This window comes from Equus caballus, chromosome 9 (assembly GCF_041296265.1).
Source record: "Equus caballus isolate H_3958 breed thoroughbred chromosome 9, TB-T2T, whole genome shotgun sequence".
Lineage (NCBI taxonomy): Eukaryota > Metazoa > Chordata > Mammalia > Perissodactyla > Equidae > Equus > Equus caballus.
Window position 1 is genome coordinate 22,362,759 of NC_091692.1, and position 15,170 is coordinate 22,377,928.

Genomic DNA, 15,170 nt, shown 5'->3' on the forward strand with positions numbered 1-15,170 from the left:
AAACAAGACTACCATCCTTGACCAGTGGAGTCAGAGAGACCACAGAAGGAGTCTTTCGGAAAGGAGGGACATGGTGGTAGCATAAAATGAGACAGAAAGGCCAATATTTCAGTCTGAGGAAGGTTAGAGAGCATCCTTATCAAGAACTATTTTTATCAAGTACTAGATTCAGAGAGTAGACTGTAGGAGTTTGTGATTTCAAAGATGAAGGAATTCTGGCTAATATAAAGGTCTAGGTCACTACCATGAGAGGAAGTGGCTAAAACTGATGGGAAGTGAAAATAGTTAGAAATCAATTGGTCAAAGAATTCTACCTCCCTGAAAATGGCAGAAACTGGGATTGGAAAAAAAGTCCATGAATCAAGCACTAAAGTTCTTCCTAAATGCAGAAGAGTGACCCAGAAGCTGAAGATCATATGGAAGTGGGCAGAATGGTGGTATTATAACCTGATGCCATGAGCTTCAGTACATTTTTATTTAAGAATGGAACAGTAATTGTTTGAGTGATTGCTCTAGGTTCAGAAATCGGCAATTATATGGGGGAGGGAGCAGCTCTCACCTTCCAGGAAAACTTTATTCTCTTGGGAGTGCAAGGATGTGGTAGGAGAGTACTATGAAGATGGTTAAAATCTAGAAGAACTTACTTACAATACTGTTGGATTCCGCTGGGCACAGTCTAAAGGGTACAGAATAAATAGGAAACAGTGCTTGAGAATGAGTCAAAGGGTAGAAGAGTAGAACCACAAGAAGTGGACAGAGAGGCCTGACTTTTGGTTTGGGCTCAAGATAAGAAGAATGGAAAGAATTCACCAGCCAGGAGAGGTTCCTAAATTTGATATTAACATTATCTTAAAGCTAGAATTGGCTTCAAGTCTCAGGTGTTATCAGCAACTGGTGTGTACAAGACTTTCCTCTTTGTGGCACACTGAGTATCTCATAGCATGTGGAAAGGTGTTGTTCCAGCACAGTTTGCTGAACTGTGGTCCAGGTGTGGGCTGAGGTCTTAAGATGGTTTACAGAGCTCTTTATCATCCATCTTCATCTTGTAGTCTTTCTCCCTGGCATAACTAAATGTCCAACAACATTCCCCCCTCCACAATTGGGCTCCAGATGAGCATGATGCTCACGTCCTATCCACCTTCACCTGAGGAATTCATAATCAAATTCAAGCATCAACTGAAATGTCCACTGCTCTATAAAGTCGTATCAAACTGCTCTTTCCCTCCCCAAGCTTCACCAAACTAACTCCTCCTTCAGGCCAAAAAGTTCCCAGAGCACTTCAGTCAAACTGAAGGTGACCTGGAGGGGCAGAATTGGATGAAATTAGATAGAATTGATGTGCCCTGAGACTCCTAAAGACATGTCTACTGTCCATGTGTAATGGAGAAGACACTGGCAAAGTTTCATTGTAAATCTACATGAAACACATATATCTGGCCAACGACAGCCAGCAACATGTGGTAAAACCTCTAGACCCTGATTATGTCGGCCTGAATCCTGTTCTCCAGGGGATTAGCTCCAAGGCATTGAGAAGCTTTCATTGCTTCCATTTCCTTCTCTGTAAAATGAGGATCATGAAAAGGTATTTAACCCAGAAGTGTTATGAAAATTAGATGAGTACATTAATATAAAGCCTTCGGAACTTCCCCAGACCAATAGAGTGTGCAGTAAGAGGCAGGTATTATTTTGATTAGTACCGATTTTTTAAATTCTCTTGATTTTAATTGAAAATTAATGTTGAATTTACATAATTGATTTTTTTCTTTTGGTTTTTGTTCACTATTTTATACGTTTGTTTTTCTCTTTCTTTTGGGAGAATTCAAGCAGTAAAAAGGAAATTATTAAGAAACACATTAATTTTCTCTAAGGTTAATATAGCCCATGCTTCTTTTCAAATTATGATTTATTTTTTTTACACCTAAGAACACACACACAAACGTATATTTAATAATTATTTGAAAGTAATTTTAAGTAGTTATTTAAGAGCTTATCTCATCATATTCTATCCATAATCCTCGAAAAAGATTTCTATAAAGTTTTTTTAGATGGGTAAAGCAAAATAAGAATATATTTAGACAGTATGTTTAAATTAGCACAAAACTCTACTTCTTTTTTCTCACCAGTTCTTGCTTTTACAAGTCTGTGTATTATTTTAGACAGGGATTCCTTACTTGCACTTCTTATTAGAATCATGTGGGAATGTAAATACTGGCAGCTTTTCAGATGAAACTGCTAAGTGAAATGTATTCTGCGCTTTAGTGGAGCTTTACTCCACTCTTAAAATAAAATAGCAAGTGGAAGATTTTAAGACTTGAGGTCTATTTATTAACAGGCTGCTTAGGGCAGCATTTGTACTGTCCTTTCCTGGAAATCTTACTAACTCAACACGAGCCAATCCATCAAGGCTTCACAAAGGAGGCGATGAAAAGCAGGCCTGTCTCCTGCACTTAAAATTGAAATTAGCCTGATTGGATTGCACAAAGAGTCCTCTGCAGTCAGCCCTGGTTGACTTCAAAGGATTCATATCCATGAAGGAAAAAAAAAATCCAAAACTACAAAGGGTTGAGAATCTGGCACAAATAATGCCATTTTTTTCTTGAAGCTTAAAACAAAAACAAAACAAAATCTTGCTATTTCCAAACAATTAATTTGAAAACTATGTTTATTTGATGTCTATTTATTTGTCATTTAATAGATACAGTTGACTCTAAATATTACTACTCAAGTTTAAGTCAATTATCTTTATGTAACTTATAAAATACATCTTGCTTTGGTAAGTGAAGAAAATAAATATTTCTGAAATTTTGTTATGTTTTGACCATTTATAGTAGATGTGGCAAATGTAAATGTGTGCAAGGCTGGCAGGAGGTATGATAATGGAAGCAGATTGGATGGGGAATGTGGTGAACTGGGAGGACAGTCTTGTTTAAAGGGAGCAGCAATTACTCAGCATTGGCCAATTGTTGCCTTGCAAGGAGCTGAATCAGCATTGCCAGCCCTAAAGATTGTCAAGAGAAGGCTGAAAATTGGATTTTTATGTGATCTCTCCCAATTTTCCCACAATTGCAATTAATGAAAAAATTAAGACTCTCCGTGGGCTAACAAAACAAGTTATAATTATCATATTTCATAGAGAAATCAGTTACAAGCGTCTGTGGCTCAAACGATTGAAGATCAGGTTTGCAAAAATTAGTAATTGCAAGAAATCTCTGCTTCTTCTAAGTTGGTAAGGTGAAAATGTTGCTCAGAGGTCAGTGGCTGGTGCCTCAAGGCTTCAGATGCCAAGTTCAGCTTCTTAAGCAGGAGCCTAGGAAGTTGCATTTCTGGGGCTGAGTCATTACTGCTGTCTTTGAAGCTGCCACCATGAGGACTCGCACTTCAGCTGCTACAGCTGTAGTGAATATTGTCATTACTTCCTGAATTATTCCCAGTGCTACCCCTGTAGCCTCCATTATGGGGATTCCTCAATGCTGCTGCTGCTGCTGAAATCAATATTTTTACTACTTCCAGAACTGTTGCCATTGCAGCTTTATTATCACTGCAGCTACCACCGGAGATAGCTTCAGATTCTGGAAGCAGGAAGAGAGTCACTTCTCTCCTCTAGCTGTGTGATTTTCAGCCAGTTCCTCCCATAGGCAGATGACAGAAATGATATGCCAATTTCCTTAAGAGTATAGATGCAAAATTCTGAAAATATCAGAAAACTAAGTTAACCCATATATTAAAAAAAAATCATCAGTAATGCAGAATAATGGCATTGGTTTTATCTAGTGATGCAGGAATGCTTTAACAATAGAAAGTCTTTTAATGTCATTTACCACGTTAACGACTGAAGGAGGGAAAGTAGGATTATTTCAGAAGATGCAAGAAAAAACATGCTAAAATCCAATATCCATTTATATTAAAACTTTATACCAAACTAGGACTAGAAGACAACTTTCTTAATTTGATATGTTTATTTATAACAAAACCATCAACACTATCATATTTAATGTTGAAACCTAATCAATATTTTCTATCAAAGCTAGGAAAAGGAAAGAGACGTCTGCTGACACTGCTTATGTTTATCATTGTCCTAGAGATCTCGGCCAGTGCAGTAAGACAGGACAAAGAAATGTCATAAAATTAGAAACAGGAAAAAAACACAAATTGCCATTGTTTGAAGATGTTAAAATTACCCATAGAAAATCTGTAGTCAACACTGTTCAAATCAATAAAATTTTTAGATATAAAGTCAAAGTAAAAAAAAATCATAATATTGTAATAAAACAGCAGCAACCAATTAGAAAATATTATTTTAGAGGTATAACATTTATAACAGCATAAAACATTAATGTACCTAAAAATTAATCCAGAAAACACGTATACGATCTTTCACTTAATTTTATTTACTGGCATAAATACCTATATATACCTAAATTAAAAATAAAACATGAAGATACCCTGTTCATGGATAGAAAGGCATAGAATCATAAAGATAGCAATTTATAAATTTACGGTTATTCCAATAAATACTCCACTAGCATTTTTCTTAGAACTTGACCTTAAAAGGCATATTGAAAAATCAGTGGAAAGGAAGAGCCAAGTTTATTTTGAAATATAATACCCTATCAGATATTAAAACTTTTATAATTAAAATTGCTTGCTTTGACTTAATGATACACTAATAAATCAATGGGGAAAAAAATGGAGCATCAAGAAATAGATCCATGGATATGCTGAATATTTTGGGCTTGTAATGAGAGATGAAATATGACAAATAAGTGGAAAAATCGTGCTGTTTAGTAAACAATGCTGGGATGACTGACTATCCATATATAAATAAAATCTGTATTTTATATCGTATCACACAAATCCATTTTGGTTAAAGACTTAAATATGAAAAATAAATCTTTAAAACATTTAAAAGTGCAGATAGGAAACTAATAACTTTGGTGTAAGGAAGGATTTATTAAACAAACACAAGAAAATATGAAGACCAAAAGAAAAGACTGATAAATTAGACTACATGGAAATTAAAAATTATAGACATCCTAAGTAAAGGTTAAATACAGCCAGAAAACTGAATGCAATCTTTACAAAATATGAAACTGCAAAATTTAGTATCCGTTTTATACCAAAGATCCCTACAAATCAATGAGATAATTCAATAGAAAAAATTGGTTAAAGACTCTGACACAATATTCACAAAAGATGATAGAAATGAATGGTGAATTATTATGGAAATACAGTTTAAAATAGCAAGGTGCAATTTAACAACTATAAAACTGTGACCTTTGCCAGTGTGAAAATACAAAACTATGGCAGGAACTCATGTACTGCTAAGAGGAATTTAAATCTGCCACTTTGGAGAGTAATTTGGCAGTAAATGATAAGGTTAAAAAAACATAAAATATATGTATATGTATATAAAAATACAAAATATATGTATACATATATATAATATGTATAATAGCAACCAGAAAGTCCACCAGGTAAATCTTCCTAGAGAAATCCACACCCATGTACAAAAAAAAAGGTATGTCCAAGGAGGTTGGTTGGATCATTATTGGTAATAGCTAAAAATCAGAAATAATTTAAAAGCCTATTACTAGGAAAATGGAAAAGTAAATTGTGATATGTGCATAGAATGTAAAACTATATATTAGTTAAAATTAATTATCTGAATATATATGAATCAACATGGATGAATCTGGAAAAACAATGTTGAATCTGGAAAAACAATGTTGAGTGACAACAGCAAATGTCAAAAAAAATCTAAAAAATGATATAATTTATAAGAAATGTAAAAGCACATGTAGTGGGGCTGGCCCCGTGGCCAAGTGGTTAAGTTCCCGCGCTCCGCTGCAGGCGGCCCAGTGTTTCCTTGGTTCGAATCCTGGGCGCGGACATGGCACTGCTCATCAAACCACGCTAAGGCAGCGTCCCACATGCCACAACTAGAAGGACCCACAACAAAGAATATACAACTATGTACCAGGGGGCTTTGGGGAGAAAAAGGAAAAAAATTAAATCTTAAAAAAAAAAAGCACATGTAGTAACAGATTGTTTACAGCTACACACATACCTGGACACACACAAACATTGGGATATTTGGGAAATGGGATGGGAATAGGAGTTCAATTATATTTGTAAGATTTATTTCTTATAAATGAAGGATCTGAAGCAAAAATGCTAAATATTTACTTTGAGTGTTTTAATAAAGAAAAATTAGAAGATGGGAAGAATGATTTTAACAAATTTAACGCAGGAGCTTTTTTCATTTTTATGTTATCTTTTTATATTATCTTATATTTGCTTATCCTAATATCAGTGCGTATTATTTTAATTTGCAATATATGGAAACTAACACGTAGATTTTTCTTCTTAAAAAAAACCCTTTTATTTATTTTGGTCTTAGAGGCTTAAATATTTTTCATACACAGACCCAGGCTTTGCCTCCCAGAAACGTATGCACATGCCAAACACACCAGTAGTCAGGAAAGTACTGAACTTAGAGGCTCTTGGTGTTGCTTCTTATTGTCCTTCGTATCCTTTATTGGCACCCATTCTTCATCCTAGAAGAGTCCAAAGAAGGCAGATACAAGTTTTTCAACTGCCATGGTCTGTTTGGGCTGCTGTAACAAAATACTCAGACTGTGTAGCTTATAAGCAACAGAAACTTATTTCTCACAGATCTGGAGGCTGAAAGTCCAGGATCACAGTGCGGGCAGATCCGGGTGTGTGGCTGGTTGAAGGCCCAACCCACTTCCTTGTTCATAGACTGCCGTCTTCTCGCTGAGTCCTCACATGGTGGAAGAGGCAAGAGATCTCTCTGGAGCTTCTTTTATAAGAAGAGTAATCCCTAATCCCATTCCTGAGAGCTCCACCCTCATGACCTGAGCACCTCCGAAAGGCCCCATCTCCTAATACCGTGACATTGGGCTTTAGGATTTCAACATATGAATTTGGAGGGGACACAAACATTCAGAACATAGCACCAGGCCTGTTCAGGTCCTCCTACTTAATATCAATTTTGCCCTGAAGGAAATGCATTGCCACAGTAATTTACCTAATGAAATCACTCCAACTTTTTGACTCAAGCCACACCCACTTTTGGAAAACTGTATGTCTCTCTCCTCCAGCGAGACTCTCACAGGATATAAATTTGTTAGAGTCCACCTGTGGACAGTCTGCTCAGTAAAGTAACATGATACTAAAATATCTATGAATCCATAAATCAAGGTGTTACACCCTGTGTTGCTGTGCATCCAGGTGGCTCTGCTTAACTTTCTCGGAGTGTGTAAATTCTTGGACAATAAGGATGCCTCATTTGGCATTTTGATCAAATATGTCACCCTCACCCATCAATTTAAACTATCAGGGTGGGATTGTCAGCCCTGAGTAGAAGGCACTCCACCAGCATTGGAGCAGTATTTCCCGTAACATATGACTACAGGGCTGAAGTTGTGTAAAGGCTGAAGGCATATTATTCTTATTCCATAGATTGGAAAACTGGAGCCCAGGCAGGCTAAATAACTTGCCCAGGGTAGCATTCTGAGTGTAAGGCAGTGGCAGTGTTTAAATCCTACTTTTCACTCTTCTCTGACTTGGGATAGTGTAACATACTTGAGTACTGACCAAAATCCACAGCTCTAGCCCTGTCACAGCACTCTCTTCTCACACAAAGCTGTTAGGTAGATGGTTAGAAAAGTGACAGTGCTATGGATTCCGGGAAATGCTGTTGCATCAGTATATCACTGTCTTTCATGAGTAACCATAACCCACCTTAGAGAAACTGCATACGCTGAGAAGTTGGAGTTCTCCCTTCCCTGAAATCAATCAATCTGTAAATTCCTATTAACTGAATAAATCAATAGCATTTCAGTATCAAGTCACAAATACTCAAAGGAGGCAGAGAAGACCATTTTTATAAAACAATCTCAAATTTTCCTGCAGATTCATCTTGCAATTTGTACACCCACCTGCTGTATAAGATCAGCTCCTTTTATTCACTGTGGGTACTATAACCCTTTTAGAAATAGCAAATATTTTTATGATCACATGAGTAACTACCCAAATAAAAGGCAATAGATGAACCAATTATCCCAGGGCATAAGCTTATCCTTGGAATGAAATTCGATCGTTAAAAGACTTTGGATCACTTTTTTTTTCTATTTTAGGAGTACCAAACTAATTCCCAAATAAAATCTAAGGCACTAAGATAATCTGATTCAATAAAAGAAATAGCACCTTTATGCCCTTTCTAATGCAGAAAATTAATTTCCTGCCATTTTTGAAATGTCAGAATTTACACCCAAGATTTCTATGAACTAAAATCAATAAACTAATAATAAACAGTTAAAGGAAAAAAACTGAAGTAGTGGTGTTATCAAAGGGGTTATATGATAATGCTTTCCATTTACTAAATAAAGATTTTCTTATATTTTCCTAAATATAAATTTTCAAAGAAAATAGAATGTTCTTTTAACATAGGAGAAACACTCAAATGGGGTAAATGAATTTCTTTTCCTATTTTGAATAAAATAAATGTCAGTCAGTTGGCCCATGATATACCGAGTGAGATACACAGAAAAAAAGAATGTGATTAAATAGCTTCTCATTTGGTGCATTGTTTGTATATTCAGTCTTGATGATAATGCACTCAAACACAATCCATCACTGATTTTAATTTCCTTTATTGTCTTACAGATGGATGAAAAGGAAAGAGAATTAAATGAAGGAGTTGTTTAGCCAGGCTGTGCACCATCTCTTGGTACAGATGGCACACACATGCTGTGTTCTTTGCAAGATGAGTTTGGCTAAGCAGCAATGCCCACCTCTCCCAGTCTATGCTGCCCACAAGCACTTTCCTAGGAGATGGAGTTAGAAAAGATTCATTACCTGACTTTTTATTTGTAGGAATCATAAAACAATGAGCTTAATTTTCATGAATCACGTAATAAAAAACAGTCTCATATTCTGTGCATGTTACATGTTTTAAAATTACAAGATCAATAATAGATGTCTTTGATGCTACCAGGGACTCACTGATCAAGAGTATATTTGCTAATCCTTTTTCTTCTAATATGGTTGGCAATTCCTGATTCTCTCATCCTCCCTCTTTTCTTTTCTTTCTTTCTTTCTGTTTTTCTTTTGGTGAGGAAGATTGCCCTGAGCTAACAACCATTGCCAATCCTCTTCTTTTTTATTTTTTTCCTTGAGGAAGGTTGTTGCTGAGCTAACATCTGTGCCAGTCTTCCTCTATTTCGTATGTGGGATGCCTCCACAGCATGGCTGATGAGTGGAGTAGGTCTGTGCCTGGGATTCAAACCCGCAAACCCCAGGCCTCCCAAGCAGAATGTGGAGCTTTAACCACTTGGCCACGGGGCTGGCCCCTCTCCCTCTTTTTTTAAACTATACAAACATAAATCAGAATTTATATTATAAAGTGAATGAAATTATTGTGTACAGATAAGGATAATAATTTTTTCTTCATTAGGTTGAATATTTTTTGCAGGAGTAGAGTAAAACTTAAAAATATGATCTATAATAAGAGATCTGAAATTTCTTAAGTTTTATGTCCATTGAGAATATAGGGGTTTTAAAGCCTTTTATTCAGCACCCAGGTTTACTACCTGAGCATATCAGTTCTGAAATCCTTTAGCTTGAGAAAACGTTTCTTCAGGAAACTTCTTCAAAATGCTTGACTTTTCCTGGAAATTCATACATATAGCCTCTTATCTTTGACATTCGTCAATACAAATGGTTTAAAAGGTAAAGTACTTGGTGACTAAACAAGAATGCTTTCTTTCACACAACCTTCTCTGATGCTCAAGGGGACATGACCTCTCCCTTCTTGGGCCCCCAACATTCTCCACCTCTCATACAGCACCAGATGCCCAAAGGGTGTTTATTTGTTTCTAAGTATCTTATCCAGTTGACTGTGTGCTCCTTAAAGGATAGAGCCATGACTTCTCCATTCCTGTATCCCCAAGGGCCAAGGACAGTGCTTGGACAGGTATGTGAGTTCAATAAAATGAAAAGGACAGCTGAAAAATCCCCATATTAAAAGAAAATCCACTTTTGTGTCCCTTGTCATTGATTCTCTGGATATTTCTGAATAGTCCAGAGCACACTTAAAACATTTCATGCTGTTCTGTGTTCTTTTATGTGATGGTCAGTCAGGTGTGGCCACAAGAGGAGACACAGGAGAGATTTGGGAAAACAAAGTTTATTATACTCACAGGTCCCTGGCACACAATACGGAGCCACCTGGGGAAGACTCAGGGTAGTGAGGAGGCAGAAAGCAGGAGCAGAGTGATGGGAAAGCTGAGGCTAGACCCTTTATTGGGGGTTCCAAGGGAAAGGCAAGGCGTGGCAGGGTAAAGAGTTTAGGACTGACTAGTTTGAATGATTTCAGTGGGCTCCCAGCTGTATGGGTGGTCCCTAGTTGCCTGGTACCTGGCCCTGGGATGATTAAGGCAAAGGCATATTGCCTCCTGGAGTGCACGGGGCTGATATTGGTTAATTTGATTGGTTCCAAATCCAAATTCAGATTGGTTAATTTGCAAATCAAAGGCATGCTTTGGGCTCGGTCCTTTAGCTACAGAAGGGGCAGTCTCTCCCTAGCCAGAAAGGTTTTAAAATGCAGAAACATTATGATATACAGAAAATTAAAAATATATATAAACAATACACACATCCTCATGGAAAGGTTCGTGCAAGGTAGGAATCAGGGAAAATAGTGGTCTGTCATTACCTTCAGGGTCACAGCCACTTCTCTGCACCACTGTCTAATTCTCCTTTCCTCTCCTACTATGAACCCTCCTGGTGGCCCCTTGCTTATTCCCCATCTCCTTATTAGGTGGTATGTAGTTGAATGAGAAGAGCAGGGACAGAGTGGTGCCCAGTCATGGAAGTAAGGAAGGCAATTTATCAGTTTGCTGAGATTTGACCCAGAGGCATTATGTGGTATAGAGGCCGAGGATTTGAGGATTGAAGTGTGAAACTCTCTCTTCGTCTTGTTGATTTCACACTTCCTTTCTTCCAGTTACACCTGCAAAAGAAGTAACATACGGAACCCTGTGAATTAGGCTGACTTCATCCTGGAATCACAGCGGGGCTTAAGGTCCCAGACCGCCAGCAGTATGGAGAATGGAGCCAGTAGAGGTGATTTCTCCATTTTTGCCTCTTCGTGAGCCTCACCAGCCCAGGCATGATGCTCTTTTCCACCTCCTAGGACTTCCCACTCTGACACAGGTCACCCAGTGGCAGAACCTACTCCTCCACACATCCATCAGGGGCTCTGTCAACAGCCCCTGAAGCAGGTGCAGACCTGGAAGACTCCGTTTCGTGGTCTGGCACTTCGGCTCCACACTCATTTTCTACCTTGCTGCTGCAGCTACTGTTCTCCCTTGTGCTCTCTGAAACCACTGCTGACAGATCCTGAGTGGCCCCTGGCAAATAGGTATTCTCATTAGTGTAATGTGTCAGTTAAGAGAACCCAGTTACACTAATTTTCCTCTTTGGGGATATTGTGGGACATCAGTTATTATTTCCTGATTGTTCTAATTCAGTAGTTTAGTCTATTGCAAGGGATTACATCAAAGAATGTTTGTCTTCCCAAAAGCATTATTGCCATTTTTGATCTACAAAAAGTATTCTATATTAATTTGGTTTTGATCTAAAAAAGGTATTCTATATTAAACTGGGAGAGTAAAGAATAAATGCTCATAGATAAATTCTGATTATTTCCTCTCTTCTTATGGAATGTTTTTATAAAAACCTCCAGCCTGAAAATTCTTTTCCTGCAGCTCTTTGTCTGACCTATGTTGTCAGAATTTGGTGTATGCTATTCAAACCTGTTCCCACTTTAATCTCTAGGGCATTGAGAATATAACCTAAAGAAGATATAATCCTAAAAAATTAAACTATAGCTTTTAGGAGGTAAAACCACCGTGAAAAATTAAAATCTACTTCAGTGCACATAAAATAGTTAGAAGAGACTTCCCAAGGCTCATACTTCAAGGACAAATGATAGGAAAACTAATAGCTATGTTCAAGGTTGCAGGTATCTTCTCCATCCTCACAATGGACTGTAGATACCAGGTTTAGAATGCTACTGAAACCTATTACAATCAATAATAATAATCATAAAAAAGCATGTCCCTATAACTCCATGGAACTACTTTCCATAAATTTTTACTTAATGGAATTGAACTGAAAGTGGTTCTAGGTATTCATAGCGCTCTTGTTGCCATGTGGGGACACAGCACAAGAAGCTCCCTTAATTATCAAACCTCAAGGTCAAGGAGAAGAGAAAGACTGCCTTTTTGTTTCCTCCTGTCCTGAAATGTGGCAGTGTGCTAAGTGGCCACACTGAAGGAAGGCAAGAAACAAAGACATAAACAGCAAACATCGTCCCCAGGAAAAGCAGGCAGAACATGCAATGGAACAAATATATCATATATACCGCATCTTCTTTATTCATTCTTCCGTTAATGGACACTTTGGTTGTGTCCGAGTCTTGACTCTTGTGAATAATGCTGCAGCGAACATAGGGGTACAGATATCTTTTCAAATCAGAGGCTAAATGGGGGGGAGAGCAAAAGGAGTAATGGGCACATGTGTATAGTGACAGATGGCAACTAGACTTCTGGTGGTGAATACAATGTTGTCTATACAGAAGTCGAAATATAATGATGTAACCTGAAATTTATATAATTTTATAAACCAATTTTACCTGAAAAAAAAATAGGAGAACAAATATATAATGTATCCAAAGGAAATGGAAAAAGCACTTTCCCCTTGTTATAAATAAACAGAATAAAATCGCCAGCAGAAGAAAAGTGTGCACACAATGGAAGGCCTTCTGTACTGTGTGATTCATTATCCCTGTATTTTTGCAGTGATACACTTCTCTTTGATTCCGTATGCCAGGCTACTGGTACCTAATTAAAAATAAGACTGTGTAAAAAGAAAGGTGAAAACAAACATTAAGCGAAATGATCAAATTTCTCTGAAGGAAGTTGAGGGGCACCAACGATTGCTTTAAATCACCACCTCAGACCTTGTAGAGATTATGCCTTTAAGCTTCCATTTCCTTTTCTACCTCACAAATTGATTTGAGAAACAATGAACTGCTGTTTGTAAAGCACTTATATCCTTAAATAATGATTGTAATCGGAAGGCAGATGATGGTCAAAGGAAGAAGTATTCTTTTCAGAGCTGGACCGGTTTTATCCAGTGACATCATCTCTGGACGTCTCCCGTTGCCTGGGCCGGCATGATATTCTAATACCTGCACCTCATCTCTTGGGAAGCAGCGAAGAGTTGTCCACAGCAACCCTCAGACACTGAGTACTTGATTTCCCTATGAGATCGAAGCTGCCACTCTCAGCTTTCTCTTGGGAGATAAAATCAAGAGTCGTTTGTGCATCCTCATACCAAAAATTAAAAATGAGTTAACTCTGTCACTCCACCTGGAAGAGAAAACTCATGGCATTCAGTCTGCCCTGGCATAGGATGTTGAAAAGATAAAACCTGTCTGGCTCCTTGGTTATCAAAAAGAAAAAAAGAGACAAATTGCAACTAACCCCAGAGTGTCGGAAGTCTCAAAAGTGCCAGGTTGTTTATATTTTCTGCAACACTCTTAATACTAAATTAGAAAAGATACTAAATAGCATTGGAACTGACAGAGTGTAGAAAGTGATATCAACAAAACTGCTCAGAAATAGAAGGAAGTCTTAGCTTTAAACGTCAAGTCCAAATTGATCTGTAGACAGAGGAAGACTCCCTCCTGGAAAAAAAAAAATTGCAGCCAAATGCCCATCAGTAGAGACAAAAGATGAGCTTGGCAAACTGATTATAGCACCAGTGAAGCTGTTTGATAAACCACAGGACAGAAACGAAACTCTCTGTTAAAAGAGCAGTCTGAGGCTCTCCACTCAACCTGCCAACTGCAGCGAACACGAACATCTCTTAACAAGAAATGTGCAGGGGGTGGAAAAATGAAGGAATGATTCACTGAATGAGACAGAAAGCTCCAGATCAGTCAAAGGCATTGCCTGAAATGCCTGGAGTTGGTTATATGCCAAAGCCCAATGATGCAGCAAAAACATCTGCAATCAGCGGCTCAGAAGAGATCAACATTTAGCACTGGGTTGCTCGTGTTAAATCAACATTTACCACTAGCATTAAAATTTAGCTAACTATTCATTTACAATCCTAGACACATGGGGCAGAGCAAGACGGAAGGGGCTGAGCTAAATGCCATTCATGGGATCGATGAGTGCTGAATAGCAGGACAACCATTTCTTCCTGCTTGGCTCAAAACTTCCTTGCAGATTAAGCCTTGTTCAGAGCATTTGGGACTTTGCATGGGATCAGGATGTGTAGGCTTATACACTTAGCTCTAAATGAGTCCGAGTCTGCTGGTCTTGACAAATTTTACTCCAAGCTATTGAGAGAATTTGGCCAGAAGTCATATATGCTCAAATATTCAAAAGGAGATAGTGCTGCTTTGAAAAGAGAGAGGTTTGTGGCAACCATGGAGATGCTCCAGCTGATATCTCCCATCAAGAGAACCTCCTGCAGAGGACCAGCAGCCTCCAGCTGCTGCACTTCTGAGTGCTCTGTTTCGCATGCTGAGGCCGTGCTTCCCCCTGCTGCTCCCATCAATGACTGAGTTCAGGCACATATGGCTGATCTGGGACTCCTCTAAGAGGCTGTCTTTGTTTGGGGACTTCCTATCAGCTTGGTGAGACTATCTCAGAATTGCCCTTCCTACTCAATTCTTCAATTCCCTTCTCCTCTCACAGGTGCCACAACCACGACAGTCTAAAGGCTCTTTTCTCCTACTCTTGCTCCCTCTGTCTTTATCCTTTGTGGCATTTTCCCCAATAAATTGCCTGTGTGTCTAACCTTTCCTGGTGACTGCTTCTTTGAGGACTTGAACTAGCCTGAGCTTGTATCTACAAAACGGAGAGGGCCACCAGTCTTTGATCCTACAAGCTACAGATTGTACCTATGGAAGGGATGAGAGTGATTTATCCAAATGCTTGTTTAGAGTTACAAAAGCATAGCATGGATTTTCTAACTGTAAGTCATGGAGGATTTAAATGATTTTCTTTTTCAACAGGGTTCCTGGAGTGACACATGGGGAAAAATACAGAACATAATTTGATTTT

General features: G+C 38.1%; 1 long non-coding RNA gene across 1 annotated transcript in view; it reads left to right on the forward strand.

Moving 5' to 3' along the window:
- Nucleotides 1–14,908, forward strand: part of LOC106780980 (uncharacterized) — a 29,254-nt gene extending 14,346 nt beyond the window's left edge. Inside the window, exon 3 of the long non-coding RNA XR_002810289.2 lies at nt 11,033–14,908. This is a non-coding gene — a long non-coding RNA (uncharacterized lncRNA). The remainder of the gene's footprint in view (nt 1–11,032) is intronic.
- Nucleotides 14,909–15,170: the final 262 nt, after the last annotated feature.